Source organism: Osmia bicornis, chromosome 14 (genome assembly GCF_907164935.1).
Source record: "Osmia bicornis bicornis chromosome 14, iOsmBic2.1, whole genome shotgun sequence".
NCBI classification, from domain to species: domain Eukaryota; kingdom Metazoa; phylum Arthropoda; class Insecta; order Hymenoptera; family Megachilidae; genus Osmia; species Osmia bicornis.
This window is the reverse complement of record NC_060229.1, coordinates 2167528-2188937: the sequence shown is the minus strand read 5'-3', so window position 1 is coordinate 2188937 and position 21410 is coordinate 2167528. Positions and strand designations below refer to the sequence as shown.

The following is a 21410-nucleotide window of genomic DNA, read 5'->3' as shown; positions in this document are numbered from 1 at the left end:
GCGTTGCACTCGCTCGAGTATAATCAGAGCCTATTTCTTTTAATAGGTCCCTTGGGTAGGGACTTCCTTCCTATATATCGACCAGACCGACTTGGTATATATTTGACCTCGGTCCAAGGTAATTGCTCCGATGGATGAAAGAAATTGGATTTCGGGGAAATGAAAGCTACCACGAGATTTGATCGAGCAATGATTTAATCCTGTTACATTGTACGAGATTCAAGAATCTTAGGATAAAATAAAATTGCAATCGATTTTTTGATATAATACTCGAGTATGCTGTAATTTTCGGGGTGTTCGGAACAACCCTCGTTGATTATCTAACCAAAGTACCCTATGGTAAAAGGTTCTTTGCACTTAGTACCAGTGAAAGATAATTCAGCGAATCTTCACGATTTCTCGGTAAATCTTAGAATTACCCCTGAAACTCGTGGTTACACGAGCGTTCATTTTCGGTTCTCCATCGAAATTACAGAAACTTCACGGAAACGCATCTCGTGCGCGAAGAGTTTCCACGTTTCGCGCGAGCAATGATGGAGTTTTATCGAAAGATGAGGGAGAAGATCGATGGAAGCATATCCGAGCGAAACACGCTAATGACAGAGAATTTAGGTCTCGATGCTGAAAATACGGGGGAAGAAAAAAGGTATTCCACGGTTTATGGTGTACGAGCGAACCTCGAACTGGTTGATCCACCGGTAAAGGTAATCGTTCGCCTCGGGCGAGTCGAGCATCCGCTTGGCGAGTGAGCAGCACGCTCCGCCACGCTTCGACATCCCCACCCGCACTCGAAGCCACGTTTACACGCCACGATCGTGACTACCGATTGTTCGCGAGCACAATGAGTCGATTAATCATTTGCCGCGGTTTATCGCTGAAAGAACGCCCCTCCAGGGAATTTTCGATGGGGAGTTTTCTATTCAGTTTTGCACCCTTGCATCGGGGGGCTGAAATCTTGGCTGGTGATCGAAGATAGCTAGTAGTAATAATTTACTTTAAGACCAATTAACGTTAATTTATATCTGTATCTAATATTTTCTTATTTCTGTTTGTTTATAGAAAGTTGACGAACCTCAAAGACCAGTGCTTCTCATGGTGAGTCGAAAAATTAATTTTTCATTTAATTGCATTTTGCACCCACTGCATTCGATTGTTAACTACGGTTTATCCGGAGGAAAGTCGATGCAGCTTACCGTGCAGTCTCCGAACGATCATTACCCTTGCGCTAATGTTCGCTCCTTTGACTTTAACGGCGTTGTCACTCGGGAATTTTACGATCCTTCGTTTCCATTCGACTTTACGCAGCGACGTTATGGTTCGGCTCGTTGTCTTACCGGTTCGTTAGCGACAGATTCCGCGTCGCTTCGAAGCCACTCGTCGCAGCGAATTTATCGTGCCGAGCGTAAAAAGGACAACCGAAGTCCCCGCGAATGCTTCTTATTCCGGTGGACGCGAAATGGATTCGGGCCGGTAGTTGGTCCGCGTGCCGACAAGTAATTGGACGTGTCTAATTGGCGGCCAATTTTGGTGCGCTCAAGAATTTTCTTCTCCGATGATGGTCGAATAAAAATTGAAATTTACACCTGACGTCGGGCACACGCGATGTTTACCGCTAACTCGCAAGGTAAAAATGTCCCTCCTCTTGTGAAGACATCATACCGAGCGAATATTTAGGATTTTTATAATGAATTTGTTAATTATTTGCCCTCTTTAGTTTGATTACCTTAATATTTTGAAATATTCTAAGGTCTTTTTTTAATTTCTATTAATTTATCAATTTTGATTTAAATTGTGCAATCGTACTTCTTTTTATTAAACCATTTAGGGGAGGAAATTTGATTGATTCAAGTGGAAGAACCAATTATAGGATTTTAATTATCCACGCTTTGAGAAACGATATAATTATTAGAAAATTCGAAGCAATATAAGTTTCGATAGTCGGATAGACGTCTTTCCAGTCGATCGCTTCGCACGCTGACCTATCTGTCACGATTTTTCTCCCCCGTTTGTTCGGGCAAATTGCCCTGAAAATTGCCAGCACCGGGTTCGCCCGTATCGCAACGCGTGTGTGGGTGAACCTGGAGCAAGAACGTGCGTGTCCACCGGCGACCCGGTCGTTACGACTTCACGCTGACTTTTGCACGCGCAAACTCGCATTGCCGCCACGAGCGTTCGTGCGAACGAAACGTGTGCACGGACACAAGCGGAGGCCGGCCACGAAGCCGCCTCGAGCTGATCCAGTAAAATTGCGTAGGCAGATTACTCGAGTTGTTACCCTGGCCATTACTTGGCCGGCCGAGCACTCGAAGGGATCGACCGGTCAGAAATCAAGTCGCGACTGAATCTTCCTCTTTTTATCTCTCAAGAACTCTGTCGAGCAATTTCGATGGACCTTTCCTTCGACGACGACGATCACGCTCTGGAGGAGATTGCTGTTTGAGTTTTACATGGATGCTTTTAGAACACTCGTAGATTTGCATTTTTCAAATGAAATGAAAATTATTTTTAGAGAAATTCGGTTCTTCTAAATCTTTGAAAATCTTGCAATCTCTGTCCCTGAGGCGTACACGATACTTTCTCCCGACAGGTGGTCAAACGTTATCCCGAACGCTTCTGCGGTTCGATCGTGGTCAAGCACACAGGGGGGTACCAGCAGAATTTTTCTCCATTGTCGTTACCTGCAGTTCTGTGTAGGCTGAGATCGAAGGTGGCAGCCGAAAGCGTGCTGACGCTGGGCACGCGCCTCTCACGCTGCGAGATAACGGTACCTGCCCTTGTTCCAGGATTTTAACCCGGACCTAACGGCCATCCTCGGCTGAAAAGCTTGTAACTTTTTACTCGTTTCCTTGTAACGTTCGCGCAGGTGTCGCGAACGCTGTCGAAATTCAATCGGCGATGCTCCCCTTCTTTCTTTTCTTTCGAGAAGTTTATCTGCCGTAAATTCTTCTTGATATTTTGCAGAATGAAAGATAAATATCCAATTTCTTATTTAAAAAAGAAAAATTATATTTTCGTTTATAGAATCTTCAAAATTTCCTGAATTTCTTTATTATTATTGAATTTGTTCCCGATAGATAATAAATTATGCGAAGACCGTGATGCTCAAATTGATTCTCCCGATTCGCTCATCTGATCGGTACGAGAAATCCTTTGAAGTTTCTCGTTCAACCTACTTTCGTTAATAACCCATTGAAAGTCAGAAATTGAATGGGGGGACAGGTCAATAAATGTACTTATAATGCCTACCAAGAATCATTGCAAATGAAATCGCACAATCACTTTCGTCTTACGTATTCGATTGGCACAGTACAAGGAATATCTCTTTAAAATACCATTATCTCCTTTTACGATGATTTCACGCTTGAGATACAGTTATGCTATTCCGTTTCAAACGACAATGTTGAATTTGTCAATGTTCCTTTTATTAGTACATAAATAAAATCTTCAATATTAAAAGATACACTCTTCCTCTTTAATTTAATAATAAGGCTGTTTGAAATAATCTCTTTCATTTAATTCGAAATTAAAGTTTGCTCAGTCCCTTTGGCGAGCAGGGTTAAGTATCTCTCGAACGTCAAACAAGGGGTTGAAATTGGATGAAAAAATATTGAGAATCCCTGGTAGACGTACTCGGGGTTAAACTCCCACGAGGAGAGCCCTCAGACGTATGGTGGTCGAAGAGGAATCCATGGGGAACGCCTCTTCGTAATAGATTGTCATCCGCAGGTGAATGCAGCGGTGCGCTCGGAGACAGTAAAAAGGAGTCGTTTAAACGACGGGGCGAGCTTCAAGTAATCTCGGACGGATCCGAGTAAATTGGGGCACGCGTGTAAACGTTGAATCGCGAGGGGATGGGGTGAAACGTGTGTGGTAAATCGAGCCAGAGATATATAGCAGCAAAACACAGTGTGTCAGACTAGGAGATTATCTCTTACCGGTCTTAATAATCTGAATTTATTTCTATTCTGTTAATAGAATTGCCAGGGGTAAGAATTGAATGGCATAGAAAACTATAAGTAATATAAAGTAATCAAAATTTATCTATATCTCCTCTTCGTACCCTAAGAGATCTATATTTTAATCGCCTATCAATTGTAATTTCTCCAATAAAATATAGATCTCTCGCGGTATCGAGCATCATAAATCTTGTGCGAATACGTTCAGAAAATAAAGCATCGAACGAACCGTAATAACGATATAATTTCTACCATAAGCACTTTCACAGATGTTAATCTATGACATCTTTAATAACCATCTCGGTGCAAGATCAGAACCAGTAATCCGAACGAAAGAAGGAAAAAAAAAAAGGAAAGAATCGTTTAAAAGCATCATCAGTTTCCCATCAGCGTGTAACGCGAACTTTCCGCTGTTACCTTTAACGTACTCACATGGGTACTTATCGTACTAATTAAAGTGATGCCCGATTTTTTTTCATCGATATCGTTCACGATCTTAAGCACCGAATCTCTGTGCGGTCTTCATACAGCCGGCCCAATGCGCTCCTTATTTGAATCGAATTTACGGTGGAGCAATTATGATTGCCCGGTCTGCCATCAAGATGGACATTCAAGAAAGGCAAATGAATAATAAGGGATCGACGGGACCCCGTTGAACTTACATAATCGTTGGCAATTATACGTTTTATTAACAACCATGCTGCGGCCAACGATTCTACCTAACCCCGTGTGTACGTACCATACGAATTTCGATTGTGCAACGTTCGCCTCGCTTGAATATTACCATGGAGCGGCTTGTTCCTTTAAAAGGCGGGCGTTTTGTAACGTCGGCATCCGAAAAATTCGTGTCCCTCTCGGGATTGCGGCTCGCGAGATAAAAATTCCCCGGTATCGAAGATCTTTTCGCGTTTCGTGCCTTGACCGGCCTTTTAATTACGCGTTCCAGCGGGAAACCTTTTCAATTCGAAACGATGATTTGCTTGTTTGCACAGCTTTGCAGGTGGTCGTTTAAAATTTGCAATAAAAAAAATTTCTCACGATTGTCGAACGGTTTGGTTATGATTCTTGCAAAATCGTAGTCATCCAGTGGATAATCGGCAACAAGATCGAACCTGTCGGTCGAAATCCCGAGCCGGTGCAATTATTCAAGGACAAAAGGAGCCGGCAGGTGATCCCTGGCTCGTGAAACGTATTAGCAGATATCCTGATTTCTTTCGAGCCGCTTGTGAGACGGGCAAAAAGTGTGGACTAGTAAGATGCCTAGGAAGCCCTCGATGTTCGCTCGACGCCTCCCTGCCTGCCCCTTCGTCCCACCTTCGCCATTTGCGGCAGGTGAAACGGAATATCGCGAAACGCCGAAGGGAAGAAAAAGGATTCCATTCGGCTGCTCGATGATGCGAGACCGAGCCAAGGGGAGTCGGCTAGTTCGAAACCACAACTCGAAATCGATCCTCGCCATTTTCGTTATTACTAGCCTCGGATGTCTATGGTGTTGGAACGTTAGAATCGATGGGAGAAATTTGAGATTAGGCTCGATGAGTCAGGTGTTAGGAGTTGGGGTTGAAATGTAGGTTGAGGAATGTAGGAGTTAAGAATTTGATTATCTCGAAAAATTAGCAATGAATTTTTATGCTATACTACTATCAGTTTATTAGAAAAGATATAACATCAGAAGATGGAAGTATAACGAAAAAAAAAAAAAACTAAAAGTGTCGTTCTATATTTCCTTCGTTTTATCGTTTGTCCCCAAGCTATAAAAGAAGTCCAAAGAACCTTACACACGATTCACCGTAAAATTTACATTCCATCAGCTTCCTCGACGTCTTTCTTTCCCCCGGAACCCAATTCGATCGAACTACCAGTTCCACGATCGTCCTCGTTCACCGCGAGATCTCTCAACTAGGAGAAACTCTGAGCTTCCTTAGGCAGGTAAGAATAATATCACAGTGGCAGGTGGACCATTAAACAATCTGTGAAACTAGTTTGAAGCTTGTTGCGTGCTCGTTCTCGGCTGTGTTTGCAGATAGCACGAGTTCTTCGAGCAAGACATTCGTTTCGCTCCTCTCGAAGGTCTTCCTAGTCTTCCTTGAAACCTTTTTCTCAATTTCCTTTTTCTTTTTTTTTTTTTTCTTGAATATTTCAGCCTCGCACCTGCCACCCAACCGACGAGTTCCGACCTCAAGGACTAGGAATAGCCGTGATTTTTTTGCGGCCACCGCTAATTCGTTTCGCAGGCTCGTAAGTGTCACTCGAAGCGAGGCTCGATTCGTTAGCGTGTCCAGCTCGACCTTTTCAGGGGGAACGAATGATCGACCGGCGATCGTCTTTGGCGACTACCACTTTTTCTTGGCTACCGCGTTTTCTTCACTGTCCTTTTGCCCGGCTGCGTCTCAGCCGCGATGACGTTCCGTTTGATCCTCGTCCGCTGGATCGTTTCGTGAAATATCCCTCGATTCAGTCGTACCTTTTAATGGCTGTGTTATGCCGGTTGATTCAGCCGAAGATCTTAATGAGCCGAGCCGAGAATGTACGTAAGGTACTCGTTTCAGAGGGATTTGTGGGATTTGTGGAATTTCGCTTTTTTCGAATTATGGAGCTCGATCTTGGGATAATTAAGGGGATATTCGATCGAGAAAAGAGTGTGCAACAGATTGAGTCTGCAGGACGTAGGAAAAAAAAATTCGAAAGACAGGAGAAACCTTCGAACTTTCTCCGAAAGACATTTTACTCGAATTACAAATTTATTTCTACCGGGACAAAGGATCGCGCGAAACTCCTGAAAGGACAATGGACGTCTGCCCTCACACGTGGCCAATTGCGCAAAGTCACGCGGTGTTCCGAGCTTAGGGTCTATTCATAGCGAACGTAGCACGAAAATACGAGGATGACGGGGACGGCACGTGGGAACCGGATAGAGGCACGTGCCTCAAGTTTCGACAACTCCTGGCGAGCGGGCGAACTATTTCCGCCTGACGAGGAAATTGTTCTTGGACGTCCCGACGCCGCGGGAGACGGCGCGCACGGGATTCGTCGCACCCTCGCAGCGGGTGTTGACCATCGCGTGGCTCGCCGTTCCTCTTTCCACCTTCCAAGCCTAAAACGAATTTCCCCGAGATGATTATCTCGCGAGTTGCGAAGAAAAATGATGAACTGGTTTTTACCTATGTAAAACGAGGGATTCCGAGTTGGGAAAATGAATTATTCGAGCTTGACCAGGGAAAATTGGAAAGGTTCGGCAGGTAGGTGAGGGTGGGAGGCATACAGGATGGTTTTGAGAAATTGAAAATATTTTGTTTCATTCGAATTGAATTTGCTATCATTAATCAAGATATACTAAAAAGTATTCTACGTTTATACCGTGCCTAACAATATTGTTGTCTACACCCACTAAAAGATGCAACATTCACGACAGACGAATATCATCAATTAAAATCGACCCAGATGAAGACGTTTATAAATGACAAGTAAGTTCACGATCACAATAGACAGCGTAGGAAGATAGCAGGATACTCGTAGACACGCAAAGGGTTAATCGATGAAGCCGTACGAGAGGCGAAACGAGTTCGTGGTCATTTTGAAATGACCAACGATCAAGCAGAAGGTTGCGTGGGTCACTTTGCATTCCGTGCATCGTGCTAGCATCGTCCTAGAACGTAGAAGAAGAACGTTCCCTCGCGAGCCTCTATTAATCTTTGCAGGGTCGAGGAGTAGCCATTAATATTAAGGCGGGGTCACCCGTGGCCGCGTATCTTTCTGAGTTATCGTTCCTCGCCCATGTCACTCCAGTTGACTATCTTTTATTGTCGTTCGAACGGAAGGACAGTTACGGACGTATCGATTTCGAGGACCTTCTGGATCGTCCTTCGAATCTCGGATTGGGAGATAAATATTTTTAGTAACAAACGGACACCCTTATAAAAATTTTATTTTTCAAATTTTCTATGCTACAAATAATTTATAATCATCGATAATCGGAGATGATACAATTAATAATTATGGCTTACAATGTACCTACGGAAAGCTAATTAATATGCAAAAATCTGATCATTATCGAAGATGCTGCAACACAGAGCATTAATGCCAGAATGATCAGAGCAAAATTAAAAAACCTGCCCGTCGACGATCTTATTAATTCATTCAAATGAATTTCTCTCGATCGAGTTGCACCTGGTCATCTTTATTTCTATCTGCAAGTAAAATCGAGACAGATACGAGTTCGTGCGTTTAAGAATCTCAACGTACACGGTCCTGTTCATTCTCGAATCAAATTCTACGATAATGAGCGCAATTACGAGTTAATCCGGCCCAGACTCGGTATGAAGAGATCGCGAGGGACGACTTTCGCTCGTGTCCGACCGGTTCCCTTTGATTTTATCCGCGATCGCTTTTGAAAAATAACCACCTCCGGACGGCATGAATCTTAGCGGATTTGGGCTGTTACGTGCGAAAGAAGGTTTCTTATTTTACGAGAAATCGTCGAGGATAGAAGGATCATCGTTCACTTTCAATGGGACATTTTTCAAGATAGCTTTGCTATCGAGGACACATATTTCAATTTCAATACCTTCGACTGCTAATTAATAAATTTTTACAAAGAGAGACAGAAATTTCACTTTCTCGATGATTCAATAGTCGAAGGAGGTGATAAAAATTCATTTTTCACTTACTTTCAAATTAAAGCAATTTATCACGATCTTCTCTGAAAGCGTGCCACCGAAGATTCAAAGTCTCCTCTCGAGGAAAGGGCTCGAGCCGTCTGGTTGGACGAAAAGAAAGGTAGCAAGAGAAAAAAGTAGAATCTAGTAGGTGGCGAGCGTGAAACGCGGCGCGCGAAAGAAATCCAGAGCCGCGTCACCGGATGAATATCGCGACGACCATTTATCACCGGCCGCATCATCCATCTTTCGCAGCTGGAAATCTCTATTTGCATCCGTGGCTTATCTGGCGTCAGCCGGTGCCAGGTCGTCGTCGACGACGACGATTGCGACGAGACAGCCGCGAATCTCGACTCGGCCGTGCTCACGCATAACGAATCGCTTGGAAATTAAGGGTCCCCCATGTGTCGACCCGTCATGGTGTTACGTTCAACACGCGACTTTCGTTTCTCGTTCAAATTTGACTTAAACTTTACTTTATAAGCTTGAATCGCGACACGCGATATGCCTTCCGATAGAAAATTGCTCGTAGAAAATATTTTTCAAACTTTCCAAACTTTCCAATTCTGGTCTCGAATATCAATCTCAACGATCCAGAATCTCTTGCAACAATTTTGCATTCAGCTTCGAACGAAGAGGATGAATAATGGAACTGTTGCAACCGTGGTTACCAAACATAGCGGTGTTTTCTTAGTCGCGCCATTCATCTTGCTTTCTTACGGGTTGCAATTCACCGACGAGAAGCTTTCGAGCGACAAAATTTTGCGTAATCGGTAGCGCGCTTTCGATTGCGGATTAATGGGCCGCGCACGGTCGAGGATTAATTTTGGAATTAAGGGCGCAGCGGGACGCTCGCCACGGGTCAGGATATAAATTATCACCGAAATTGCGCCAGATGGTAATGAGCACGAAGCAGACACGCGATTTCGTCTCTTCTACTCGTCAAGAGGGGTCAAATCAGTGGCTGTGAAATCATATTTCACTGTGAGAGAGATTTGTTGAAACGAAATAAACGGGCCAGTAATTGCCACTGTGTTCCAAATGCGAGAATGCAAGACGAAAATGAATAACATCTAGAATTTATAATGAAATTACTGATTCCTTAATTTTATAATTTTAATAATTAGACTAGATCTTACTTCGTGATCACCCGATTCCAGTTAACCGACTGGCGATCCTTCACGATGGAATCAAGGTTAGCGGAGCTTCCGGTTTTTGCGAAAGCCGCGTCCAATCACCGTGAAAATTCCCGTTTTTCATTCGACCGACAGACGGTCGCATCAACTATCCCGTGGAATGCTTCGAGCACTTTTAAGAGATCCTGTTAGTCGCGCGACACCAAACTTGAACGTTCATGAAGTACCTGTTGACCTAGTAATTAGGTATTAGGAATTCTCTGAGTCATTTAATGAGAGATTTAGATTCTGTAATTAATTTTATTACGAAATAATTCCTTTGCTCGTGAAAATTTATTCGCAATTCGCCATCATATTGATACGATAAAACCGCCGGAAGGCTATCGATATCTGGCGATCGAGATCTTAATGATATCACCGACCACGGTGCTATCAATTATATTATGGAACGGTGATGAATTTACGTGGAAAATGGAAGCATTTATCTACCGGTGTAATTCCGGCACGATGAACCGAGATATGAAACGGGCCATCATCATCATCCTCGATAAATGATTTAGGCGCGTTGATCTAACCAACTACTCGCCTGTAATGATTTATCAACATCGAACAGAGTAACGTGTATCTTTCGATCTTGATATCGCATCAACAGAGATTTCTTTGTGTAATGGATGAATAAGTTACCTGATATTCGTGTCATTATCGCATGTTTTTTTGAGATATCATCGAAGCGATATGTTTTTAGTGCTCGAGTATTAATATCGAGGGTTTAAAGTGTCTATTGAGTAATCTTCAAATCATTGAATTATCAGCCAGCCCATTTATCTTGGATTTTTCCACGTTTCTTCGTACAACTTCATCACAGCTTACACTTATCGCTGATGTAATAACAGGTTTCAAATTTCTCTTTCAACGAGCTGTTCCTTCATTCATTATTTGAATAATTAATTAATTTGACAATTCATTAAACAACAAACATGTAACCTATCAAGGAAGAACCATTCCGGCTCGCCTTATCCAGTTTCATAATCATCACAGCCCCCCAAAATCCAACAGGCTGATAATTAAAAACAACACTTCCCCGCGTATCGAAGATGAGAAAAAGAAACGGCATCACTTTCGTTACAGGCAACCGTATCTCGAATAATTACCAACACGTTTTTATCCGAACACGTTGCTGCTAATTTGATAGTCCCCGAAAGATTCCAGCAAAGATTCGCAAGCCCGAAGCGTGTCCCAGCAAAGAGCCGGGCCACCCTGAGCTACCGTTTCTGCACCTCTTTCGTTAATTACGCGCTTGGAACCTCCGCTTGTCCCGATGATAATCCGTTTGAATAGCAGCGAGTTTTCAAGCTACGAAGTCCATCCGACTCGTAGATAAGTGAGTGTTCCTGTTTCAAAGAGCTCCGGGTCGTTCCAATGGAAGGGGATAGTGGGCAGGTTAATTATTTCAGGCTCGATTGCAATTACTCATAGCGGGTTGGTCGTTAAAACGCGATCCACCAGGTCGCGGAACGGTCCAGCGCTCGTTAGCTCCAGGGAGAAATATTTCGATACGGTTCTGTCTCTTTGTGGTTTCTCTCTGCACAACAAATGGAACAAGGGCTTTCATCTCGTCGTTAAAAATTTATTTTCAAATGAATATTAATGAATTCCTTGTGGGATTAATTTCACGAGTTAGCTGATACTCGATGAAGTATCCTTTGAATTGAATTTTAATTCCAAAGGAGGGTTTTTTTATCAAATTTTTAGGAGGTAGTAATTTGACATAATGTACGTCATCCGTTATAATAGTATACGAAAACAATTATCTACTCTTACCCAGTTATCTCCGTCCATTAAAAAATCATAAATCACCTTGTCCAATAAAGCCAAGGAAGCAGCGTCCGTTGTTGTTCCTCGAAACGATAATTCGACCGATAAATCGACCCATGGAGCCACGGCAACAATTACATCACGAGGAAGCACAGTTTCACCCACGCGTCGCGTCGCTAATTAATAATTCAAACAGTGCTTGCTAGTTTCATCGTGATAAATTCTATTCGAATGGGCTCGAGAGCTGACTATCAGATTCATTTTCTGTCTGCGAACGGTTCATGTAGGTAGACGGGTCGGGATAGCGATCTGAAAACTCGGCTAGAAACGAAGGACGGCCGCCCCCGTGACGGGATTGTCCTATCAATGGATCGACGATCATTATTCAGGGGTTCAATTAAAGACTCGCTAGACCTCTAATTCGGCCGGCGCCGTGAGATTATCCTGATATCTTTCCTATCGATTGCTCCCAGGTGGGCCTGCTGTTTTATATATAGCGTACAGGGACGGGTCAATAGAAAACTCATTTCATCGATGTATCTGAATTATCTGTTGGTTATTAACTAGGGTAATTACGATGTAATCATGGTGATTAAAAATGGGCATCGGTCTCTCGAGTATCGGGTACTTGATACTCGTTAGATGTTACCTTTTGAACATTAGTTAACCCTTTGCGATCGATAATTATTTTCAAAGTGTTGTTTGATAGGGCTGTGATTACTTGGATTGAAAAAATAAAAACGTCTGCATTTTACTCTGATACATTGTATAGCTAAGAAGAATATTAATAAAAATTCGCCCCAATTTAGCGACTCATCTTCTCGATCCACTCACCGGCACCCAACTTCCGCGAGATTACAGTAATTAATCACCCGTAACTCTTCGGAGCACCGTTTCGATTCTACCATCTCAATTAATAATCAACCTCTCGAAAGATCTCAATCCTCCTTTCAAGCAAGCTCATTAATTGCTACCCTCGATTGACCGACTTCCTGTACGAGGAATCCTTTGTACAAAGGATTTCTACGTTTCCCTCGAGTAATAATATATACACGACTCTATCAATTGGGCCGACGTGGAAAAATATCGGCTGTCGGTTACAGTGGGTCAATCCGGCCCTGACAGTGCATCAACGCGAAGGCAAAAGAGCGTGGGCGAAGCTCGTTGTATCGATCTCAGATTCTTCGACGAGCATTTCAGAGCATGATACACTGGGTGGTCCATCGAGAGCGTATAACAATGAATCATATCTCGAGGAAAAGGATTTCGGTGTGACACGGTACCGGCTGCACGGCTCTGCGTGCACGAGCTCGCGAGGAGAGGAACGGGTACAACCGGAACCACGATTCCTCCCTCCTCTTCCAACCCTTTTACGAGCGCCGGATAAACGAGCCGGATGACCGCGTGGATCGAGATAACGAACTGGGTGAACGATTGAAACAAAGGATTTATTATTTTTAAGATTCAATTTGTTCGATTCTCAGGGATCCCACTTTTCTATTATCAATTTTTCATTAGTTATCTATTAACCCTTTCGCCTCAGTTAGAGCTAATTATTTATTCCTCCAATTTTGAAACTGATAAAGAAAGATTTAACACATTTGAACTGTAAATTGCGTCCTGAATGTGACACGATGTTGTAAGGTAAAGGGGTAAATCTTCTGTTGACCCTATCAATGTTCCAAGATAATTCGTTCAAACTTCCCTCCATCGAGTTAACATTGCCAAGAATTTTTTCCAAGTCGAAAGCGTTAACCATCGAGAGCAATTATCATCCGACACGGAAGCGTTTCTGAAACGTACGGTTCACTTGCCACGAGCAAAACATGGCTAATTAAATTAGGCTCTCGCTGATAGATTTCAATCAGTCTCGTACCTACCGGCAGCCAAGCTGTGCGCTCGTTTAAGCGTAATCGTACGGGGCTTCCGATCTACACGCCCCTAAAATTTAACGAGCTACCAAGCGTCCACTTCCAGCCTCCCGCATGTCATCCTGTCTCCTTCCACCGAGTTGCAATTAATTAGCCATGCCCTCCTCCTTCCTCCAGCGTCTTTCTCCGTCGAGAAAGATTCGTTCGCCCTGCAGCCTCGTGTAATTTAATCTAGCCAGGATCAGGGTGCCTGCGGGTCCACCCAACCGAGGGTTGTTGCACGTATTTCGTGCCCCTTCGACTTGAACGTTCCCCTGGGAGAAGCGTAATTCTCTTTTGCCAAACGTCACGGTTGCACCCGTATTTCTACCGCGGTTTTACCGAACTGTATTTATTAACTCCGATTCAGGCGATCGAGTATATTTCATCCGTAAATTAATAAAAATCTTAATGAAATTCCGAGTTTCATTAACGTCATAAAAATTCTGAGGAACTTTCTCCGGCTACTTAACAAAGTACGGTCAGTAATATAAATGAAACTTGGCGAATTACGGGAAAAAATTCAATTTTATAAATTTTTTTTCACGTGCAATTCGAAGCGTAAAGTACTTTGCAACGAGAAAGTCGAGTCGAGAATTTCTGTTGAACCAATCCATCTGGATTCTGTGAAAAAGTTGTGGAGGTCCCGTTTGAATAATTTTTTAGTCCGTTGGACAGGTTTAATCGGGAATGTTTGAGTGTCATTACGTATTAAATTAAATTTGTTTTTGCCGACAAATCGCGACCGTTCCTGATGAGTTGCAATTATCCAGCAGACACTTTGCAACGGGTGAAGTTAATCCAGTCAACGACTCGTGCGCTAACTAATTCATGCCGGTTTTTTGCGAACTTTCGCCCCGAAATTACCTGTCCAGACCGTGCATTTTCGTTTCGTCACTTCGCGAGCTTATTCAACAGCGAAAGCCGTTACATCGGGACACTGTTGTTTTTTATTCTTTTCGCTCCGAATGACAGACACCTGTAGATCACAGTCTCCTGACGATCGTGGAATCGTAGAAAATATTTTTTGATTTTATAATATTCCCAATATAAATACCCTTTTCAAATAACACTCGAAGAATTTTGTTCTCCGAAAGAAATCTCGCCGAGGAATTTCCTGCGGGAGTCTGGCGGGAGATAAAGATCTTCAATTATCCAGGGGCGTAGACCGAGTGCGGTTCCTGTTTGCTTTATTCCTCGCGTGCTCGAAAATGATGAAAGTTACGGTGATGTAACGCAGGTAAATGCGCTTCTTAAATCCCGGATAAGAACCGGCGAGGGGGGTAAAGGTGAAACAGGCAGCTGGCGAAAAGGCATTTATTGCCTGTTGCACCATTTTACGGGTTCTTCGTTCCTTTGCCGGCCTGTTATCCAGGATCTGAAGGGTGCCGCCAGGAGTGGACAATCCTTTGAGAAATTCACACTTTCCTAAAAACATCCCTGCCCAATGCCGCTCCTCTATACCCTTGAAAGCAACCCCTCGACTAGGGATACTATGCTTTAATTAGTACTCGATATCTACCGAAAGTTTCTCTTCTCCCTCGCTAATGGACACTGTTTTATCTGTGGACAGGGGTGTTAATGGAAAAGTTATTTACGGGGTGTTTTCAGTGATTTCGTCTTTCATAAAAATTCTCCCGTTCTCCTTAAATTTCCAAACGACCAAAACAGAATCGTAATCGTATCGCATCGCAAATAATCCTTTCAAACGTTGTTGAGATTTTATTCTCCCGATTGCTATCGGCAAGAAGACCGTCCTCGTTTTTTACGGAACTCGTTTCGCCAAGTGGTCGCATAAATTAAAAGAAGCGAGCCAACTGCGCGGTGAAAACAAATTATTTCACGCGAACTGCTGGGAATCGATGGTGATCAAAACATTGTCACCTCGTGTAACAACAGTTAGATTTATCTTCGACGAGAAGCACGCGATATAAATTATGGGTTTATGAAAATTATTGAAGGATTTATTTCGACCGTTACTCAAATTTATTCGCGAGATTCTTTGGGTTATATAAAAATCCGAAATTATTCTCGGCCTCTTCAGCTGCGTCTCGTTTCGTGCTCAAAGGGTTGAGCCCCCGAGCGATAATGGTAATCGGCGCCACAATTTTCGCACGGTTCAACGACACCTTTCCACGGCTTCGTTTCGTGGTATTCGAACGTCATTAATTATCCTCCATGCACGGACGACGATGGAACGAGGTTACGCAATTTAAAAAGCCCACTACGCCGAGATAAAGCATGAACGTTGTTGTTGGTAGCGTGGCCGGCAATATCGCTGCTGCTTCGCCCCGTTGCAACGCGTTTCGCCGAACGATAAAAGTAACGTTGATTGCTCCGCCTGCGGAGCAAACGCGCGCCCGCCACAATGCGATTTCAATTTTATTGTGCCAGCTGCGCCAGATAACCGCCCGGAGGTGGCCGTAATTCACGCGGTGTCTTTTAAGCTGTCTTCACGGCTGAAACTGTGTCAAATCAAACGGAATAACCACTAACGGATTCGCGGGGATATAGAGAGGTAAACCGTGCTGATATCGGGACTCGGCGATTCTTAACGTCCTCCTTGGCCGGAAGCGCGGTCTCTCGCTCCGACCGGAGGTGCACGCTCGTTCGATTGAGATATCGGTTGTGAAAGTCGTGAGCGGGCAACTTTTGTCGGTAGAAAAGCGTGAGTTGCGAGATAAATTGGGTTCGATTCTGATTACAAGCCTCGGGAAGGATTACGTATTTGCATTCATCATCGTCAATTTTGAATTCGGAATGAACTTAGATTTAAAAAATTCAAATTCCCAATTATTTTGCCACAATGGAAGCTTCAAATTTCGCAATTTTGGCCAATATCCAGTTCCTGTTAAACAGTCGTCGATTTCCATTCATTCTCGTTAACTCGAACGCGAGGATACGCGCATTGCCGACCGTGTCCTCAAATATTCAACCATCGGCGATGGTCACAACCCATCGGAGAGTTTTCATAACACGGTGCCGCGTTTAATTCGTGCGCTTCTGTTTCGTTACGCTCTATCTGTCAGTGACGAGCTGCGTCCAATTTGTCTGCCCGCTTCCTGGGAGTCATCTGTCGTTTTGCCCGGCTCCCGTTGTTCGCCGTCAATTATTTGTCCAACCGGGCGAAATTGCAGCTCGCGAGCCACCTCGGCCATTCGGCAGATGAAAGGAAGCTTAATTGCTTTTAACCGTTACACAGGAGTGCGCGCGGACGTGCACGTGTCCTGCTCGACACAATGTTGCTTTACGACGGATAAATTGAAGAGGGTTGCCTTTGAGGCGCCTTTTCGAGAATTTTTTTGGAAACCTTTCAGGGTACCGAGAAATTATAGAGTAGCTTGATATGGGGGATGATTTCCTTGTTCGCTGTTCGCTGAGAATTATTATTGCCAAAATCTCTTTAGTAATTTCACAATCAATTCTTTACACCTATGATTTCTTTTAACACTTTGACTAAAGACATTGAAATATTTCATTATATTTTTATCCATAATTTCTAATTAAGTCAAAGAATTCCTAATAATACGTGGATGACGTGGCAGTCAAAGTGTTAAGTAATTAAAATTTCCATGATTATTAAAAATTGCACCATCATTAGCAAGTCCCATTTCCTGCTAGAAATAAAGACCAGATCCAAGCTTCTTGAAAACTCCAACTTATCTTGAAATTCCTTCGAAATTATTAAAATCCAAGATATGCAGAATTCTTGAGGTCAGTCTCTACCCCAGTGTCATAAACTATCGAGGAAAAAATCGCGCTACCATTAAACGAAGAATCCCATAAGGTTCGAACAGTGGCTTGGCCCTCGGTATCCCCGGTGAGGGGGTGAAAAAGCCCGCATGCAATTAACGAGTCATTAAACCGGACACCGAGACTAACGTTTGATCGTCCCCACGGTGATCGTTATTAATACCAAGGCATCTGTTGTTTTATTCGATCGTCAAGCGGGGAGTTCGCGTTCAGCCTTCGGCTTAATTGCCCGCAGCGTTGCGTGAGAATGTGTTCAAGTCGAGAGAACGCTGCAGTCGGCCATTTTTACCGCAGACAAATTGCGCAACATGCATCTAAGTAGTCGTGCAGATATTCGAAAGTCATTTATTGAAACTGAATAAAATAAAATGAAAATAAAAATAAAGAAAAGGGTGACCTATGATTGGGTTCCAATATCTGATCCATAATAAATTTCATCAAAAGCATTATTATTTTGACTTTTTCTATGAATCTCGATCGAAAGAATAGTGATAGACAGGCTGAGGGTATTCTAAACATTTAATAGCAGCGTTTCGCGAGCAGGTAGAAACGTCACGTCCCGTGAAAGTTGATGGCGCCTGTCGAGGGGGCCAAGAGGGCTCTATTTACATAATGGTCGTCCAAACAAATGCCAGAAGGACTCACGCACCCTTTCCAATTATCATGGCCGGCCAAGACACTCGAAACCCTCTTACAAGGTAGCCGGGGTCCAGGGTGGCCGTCCCGGCAGATAAGGCTAAAAGCAAGAGACCGGCGAAGGAGCAGCAGTCTCTCGCCACGAGAAACCCTCGCTGATCTCGCATGTATATTTATGACACGTGCGATTCCCTTGGCGCGAAACTCACGAACCATTTTACCGTTGCTAATGGAGCTACGAAACGTGTCCCCGACGCGGGCACGACATTCTGTCACGCATTGATCGAAATCTTGACAGTGAACAACGGGTTAAACCGACGGTGTCCTTGCGAGCAATTTCAGGGCTTCGAATCTAGTCCGAAGGGGATTTATTCGGAGACGGGGAGGTTTTAGTGGGACGAATTTGTTCCTGGAACGGTCGACCCAGGGGACGTATAATAATATCGAACCGCTCGATATAATTAGGGTAATAAGAGGAATTTTTCTATATATAATTTTTTTAAGGTCGAATCACGAATGGCTCGGAACTGTTATACCTCTCGTAAATCATCGAAGCATTTATTTTCTTAATTTCCATCTAACACCACCAGCGGCCAAAGTTAGCCTCGCAGAAACTTCTTAATTACCAAGCGTCCGTGTGCTCTATTCGCGGATGACTACCGTTCGACACTGGCGGGCCTCCAATAAATCGCGGTCCGCGTTCCGTGGCTTAATACCGTGGCAAAATCAATTTACCGTGGGTGGCTGCTATACATATCGAGGTCCGTGGTGTAATTAAATTGTTACTTCGGGCGGACCGCACGCCAATCGACATGGGCGGCCACCGAACACCCACCCACGTACAGTATATCCCGGTATTTATGATCGTTTTATTTCAGAGACCGAGTCCTCTATTAATAATCCGGAACATTAATGAACTCGTGAAAGGATTCATTCCGTCATGCTTTCATTCGACCCGAATCGTCGTCGGGTCGCTTTACGAACGAAAATTTCCATTTATTTTTCTATTTAAAATTATTCCTCTCCCTGTAACTTGCACGGCATCCTGTATATCGATTGCTGGCGCCACGGGGTGACCTCGGTGTCGTCTACGCCCTTTGTCGATATTCCCCCTCGTCCACCCTCTATCGCTTTTTTCACAGCGTCGTGACCTGCGTGCCAGGCTATTAATGAATATTCGAGCGGCCAGGTGAAATACGATTTCATTGAATGGAACGCGCGTGTTCCTGAAGCACGTGGCGGTGAAAGGGAGAGGGTGAAATGGTTGATCATTCCGGGTAGTAGATGTTGTACGATAATTTATAGCGATCTGGTTCGTGCTGTGAATGGAAAGCTGGTTGAACGAGGGAAGCGTGTGCTTTTGATGGTTCTTTTTTAATTAATAGCCGATCTAATGGACGTATTAATTGATTAACGGGATGGAAATTTTGAGGAAAATTTTTATTTCTGAGAAATATCCAACTGGTCGTTAAAATAAATTCTTTTCCTGGTCAAGAAAACATGCTTTCTCTGTTTCTGACCGGTTGTACTTTAACGTGAACCCTTAATTATTCGACGACCCTTTTCCTTCGAAGCCGAACCACACGCGTAGCATTTGAATTAGTATAGAGAGGCGCCCATTGGGGTAGATCCTACGAGTTTCTCGACTCCGGTGCGGTCATTTCAGAGGTGTTTTGTTAGGTCCCGGGTATTATTTCAGAGACTCGCCACCCAGAACGCGTAACAATTGCCCCCGGCTATGTCTGAGGTTACAAGTAGGATGGTGTTGCAAGGGAAGAAGAACGGACGGCTAAGAACAATGAAGTTCCAGCAGAAAAAAGTAGCATATTCTCGTCTAAAGTCTGGTTTACATTGATACATGAAATAATTCACCGGAGAAATTATTCTACTATAATTATGTAAATTATCGAGCCAGCTGAACGAGCGAATAATTCAATTATTGGAAAGTGAAATGTCTCTCGACAAGAGGATGTTGCATCACCGTATCGATTAACTTGTCGTTAAATCATGTAAATTAGTTGGGCTCTTTCAATCTCTCCAACTAAAAGGGAACGCACGCATTCGGGAAATTACACCAGGTGCAATCGTGACGATAAGCAATTTCGTTTCACTGCCAGCCATTCGAACGGATCAGAGACACTCGATTACCGATCGGGCGACATTAAATGCACAAGCAATTTCCATACATTGTGGCAAACCGCGGCTTTCTCTTCCGCCAGATTTTGCGGAACGAATCAAACATCCTGGACATGCGATCCCGTTTCCAACAGTCGGCCAGCTTTTGTTACGAATCGGCATGTGCAACTCGTGACCCCGGGGACATGATATTTGAGAAAGTACAGCTCTTGGATACTTTTCGAAGCCCTAAGGGAGGGGTCAAGAATTCTTTAAGTTCTTCCCTTTCAACGCCATCGAAGCAGAAATTCAAATCCATGGTTCCCAAGTTTTTTTTTTAAATTATAATTTGTCTCCTTTTGAATAACTATTACAGCTGTGCTATAATCATTGCATTTATATTTTAGTTTAGAATTATATAGAATTTTAGTTATTCAAAAAGAGACAAATTATCATTAAAGAAAAAAAAAAACAATGTTGGGAACCAAGGATTTGAACCGTGGATCTCTAGATAAGGCGATTTTCACCGCAAGAAATCTCGGAACACGCAACAACTCTTTGAAAGGGATGTCTTTCACAGAAGTGACCCAGATTCCCTCCCTTTCTTCTGCACCCTGAGTCCACGTCACTTCCGGCCCTATTACGACAGATTATCGTACCTGCCGGTGTAATGCGTGCTCGCACGATGAATATCCCTGTGAATAGCCCTGCAGCGCATTTATTGTGCCGTGGAAGTGAATAGGGGCTGTTTAAACCCTAATCCACGGTATTAGGTGAAACCCGTCCGGCTCTTTTCGAAGATTCGAACGAACCTGGACAGGTAATTTCACCCGTGGTGAGATCTGTATCTCGCCTCATTTTCATCCCTTCGTTCAGGACTTACGGGACCCCGCTCTTTTTCCCCCGGGTAAATATTTATCCTCGTTACGTTCCTCGACGTGCCACGTGGAACCGCGACCGACAATCGTTTTTCAGGGATTTCGGATGGGTTACCGAGGGATTTATGGGATGGAAGGTGTAACAAGGCCAGGTGAAGATGTAAGAAACGTTTAGTGAAGCAGAAGAGTATGATTGGGGGTGTTGTAGAAAAAAATATTTGCTTGCGAACAGAATGAGCCTGTGGAAAATATGGAAAGTTGAAAAATTTATATTTTTAATTGAGGGTAATACTTGGAATTGACACCTATATGAGTGTATGAAAATATTGACTTATAAATTGCTTAATTAATAAAGGCACAAGAATCTAAATATTTATGCAAATATATGTACATCATAAAACGTTTTCTCTTTTACACTTTGCATATTTTGAATATTCTATTTGATTTTATTGCACATATATATTGCATAAATAATGTATCGTACGATCCTGTTAAAAATTATTTAGAAGTTACAAGATACAAGTTTCTACTTGCCAAAATTTCGCCTCTAAATTGA

At 43.4% G+C, this 21410-nt stretch overlaps 1 long non-coding RNA gene across 4 annotated transcripts in view; it reads left to right on the top strand.

Moving 5' to 3' along the window:
• LOC114872567 overlaps window positions 1-21410 on the top strand; it is a 302088-nt gene that overhangs the window by 134430 nt on the left and 146248 nt on the right. For all 4 annotated transcript variants that reach the window (XR_006830109.1, XR_006830108.1, XR_006830107.1 and 1 more), the window contains exon 5: window positions 1060-1095. This is a non-coding gene — a long non-coding RNA (uncharacterized LOC114872567). The remainder of the gene's footprint in view (window positions 1-1059; window positions 1096-21410) is intronic.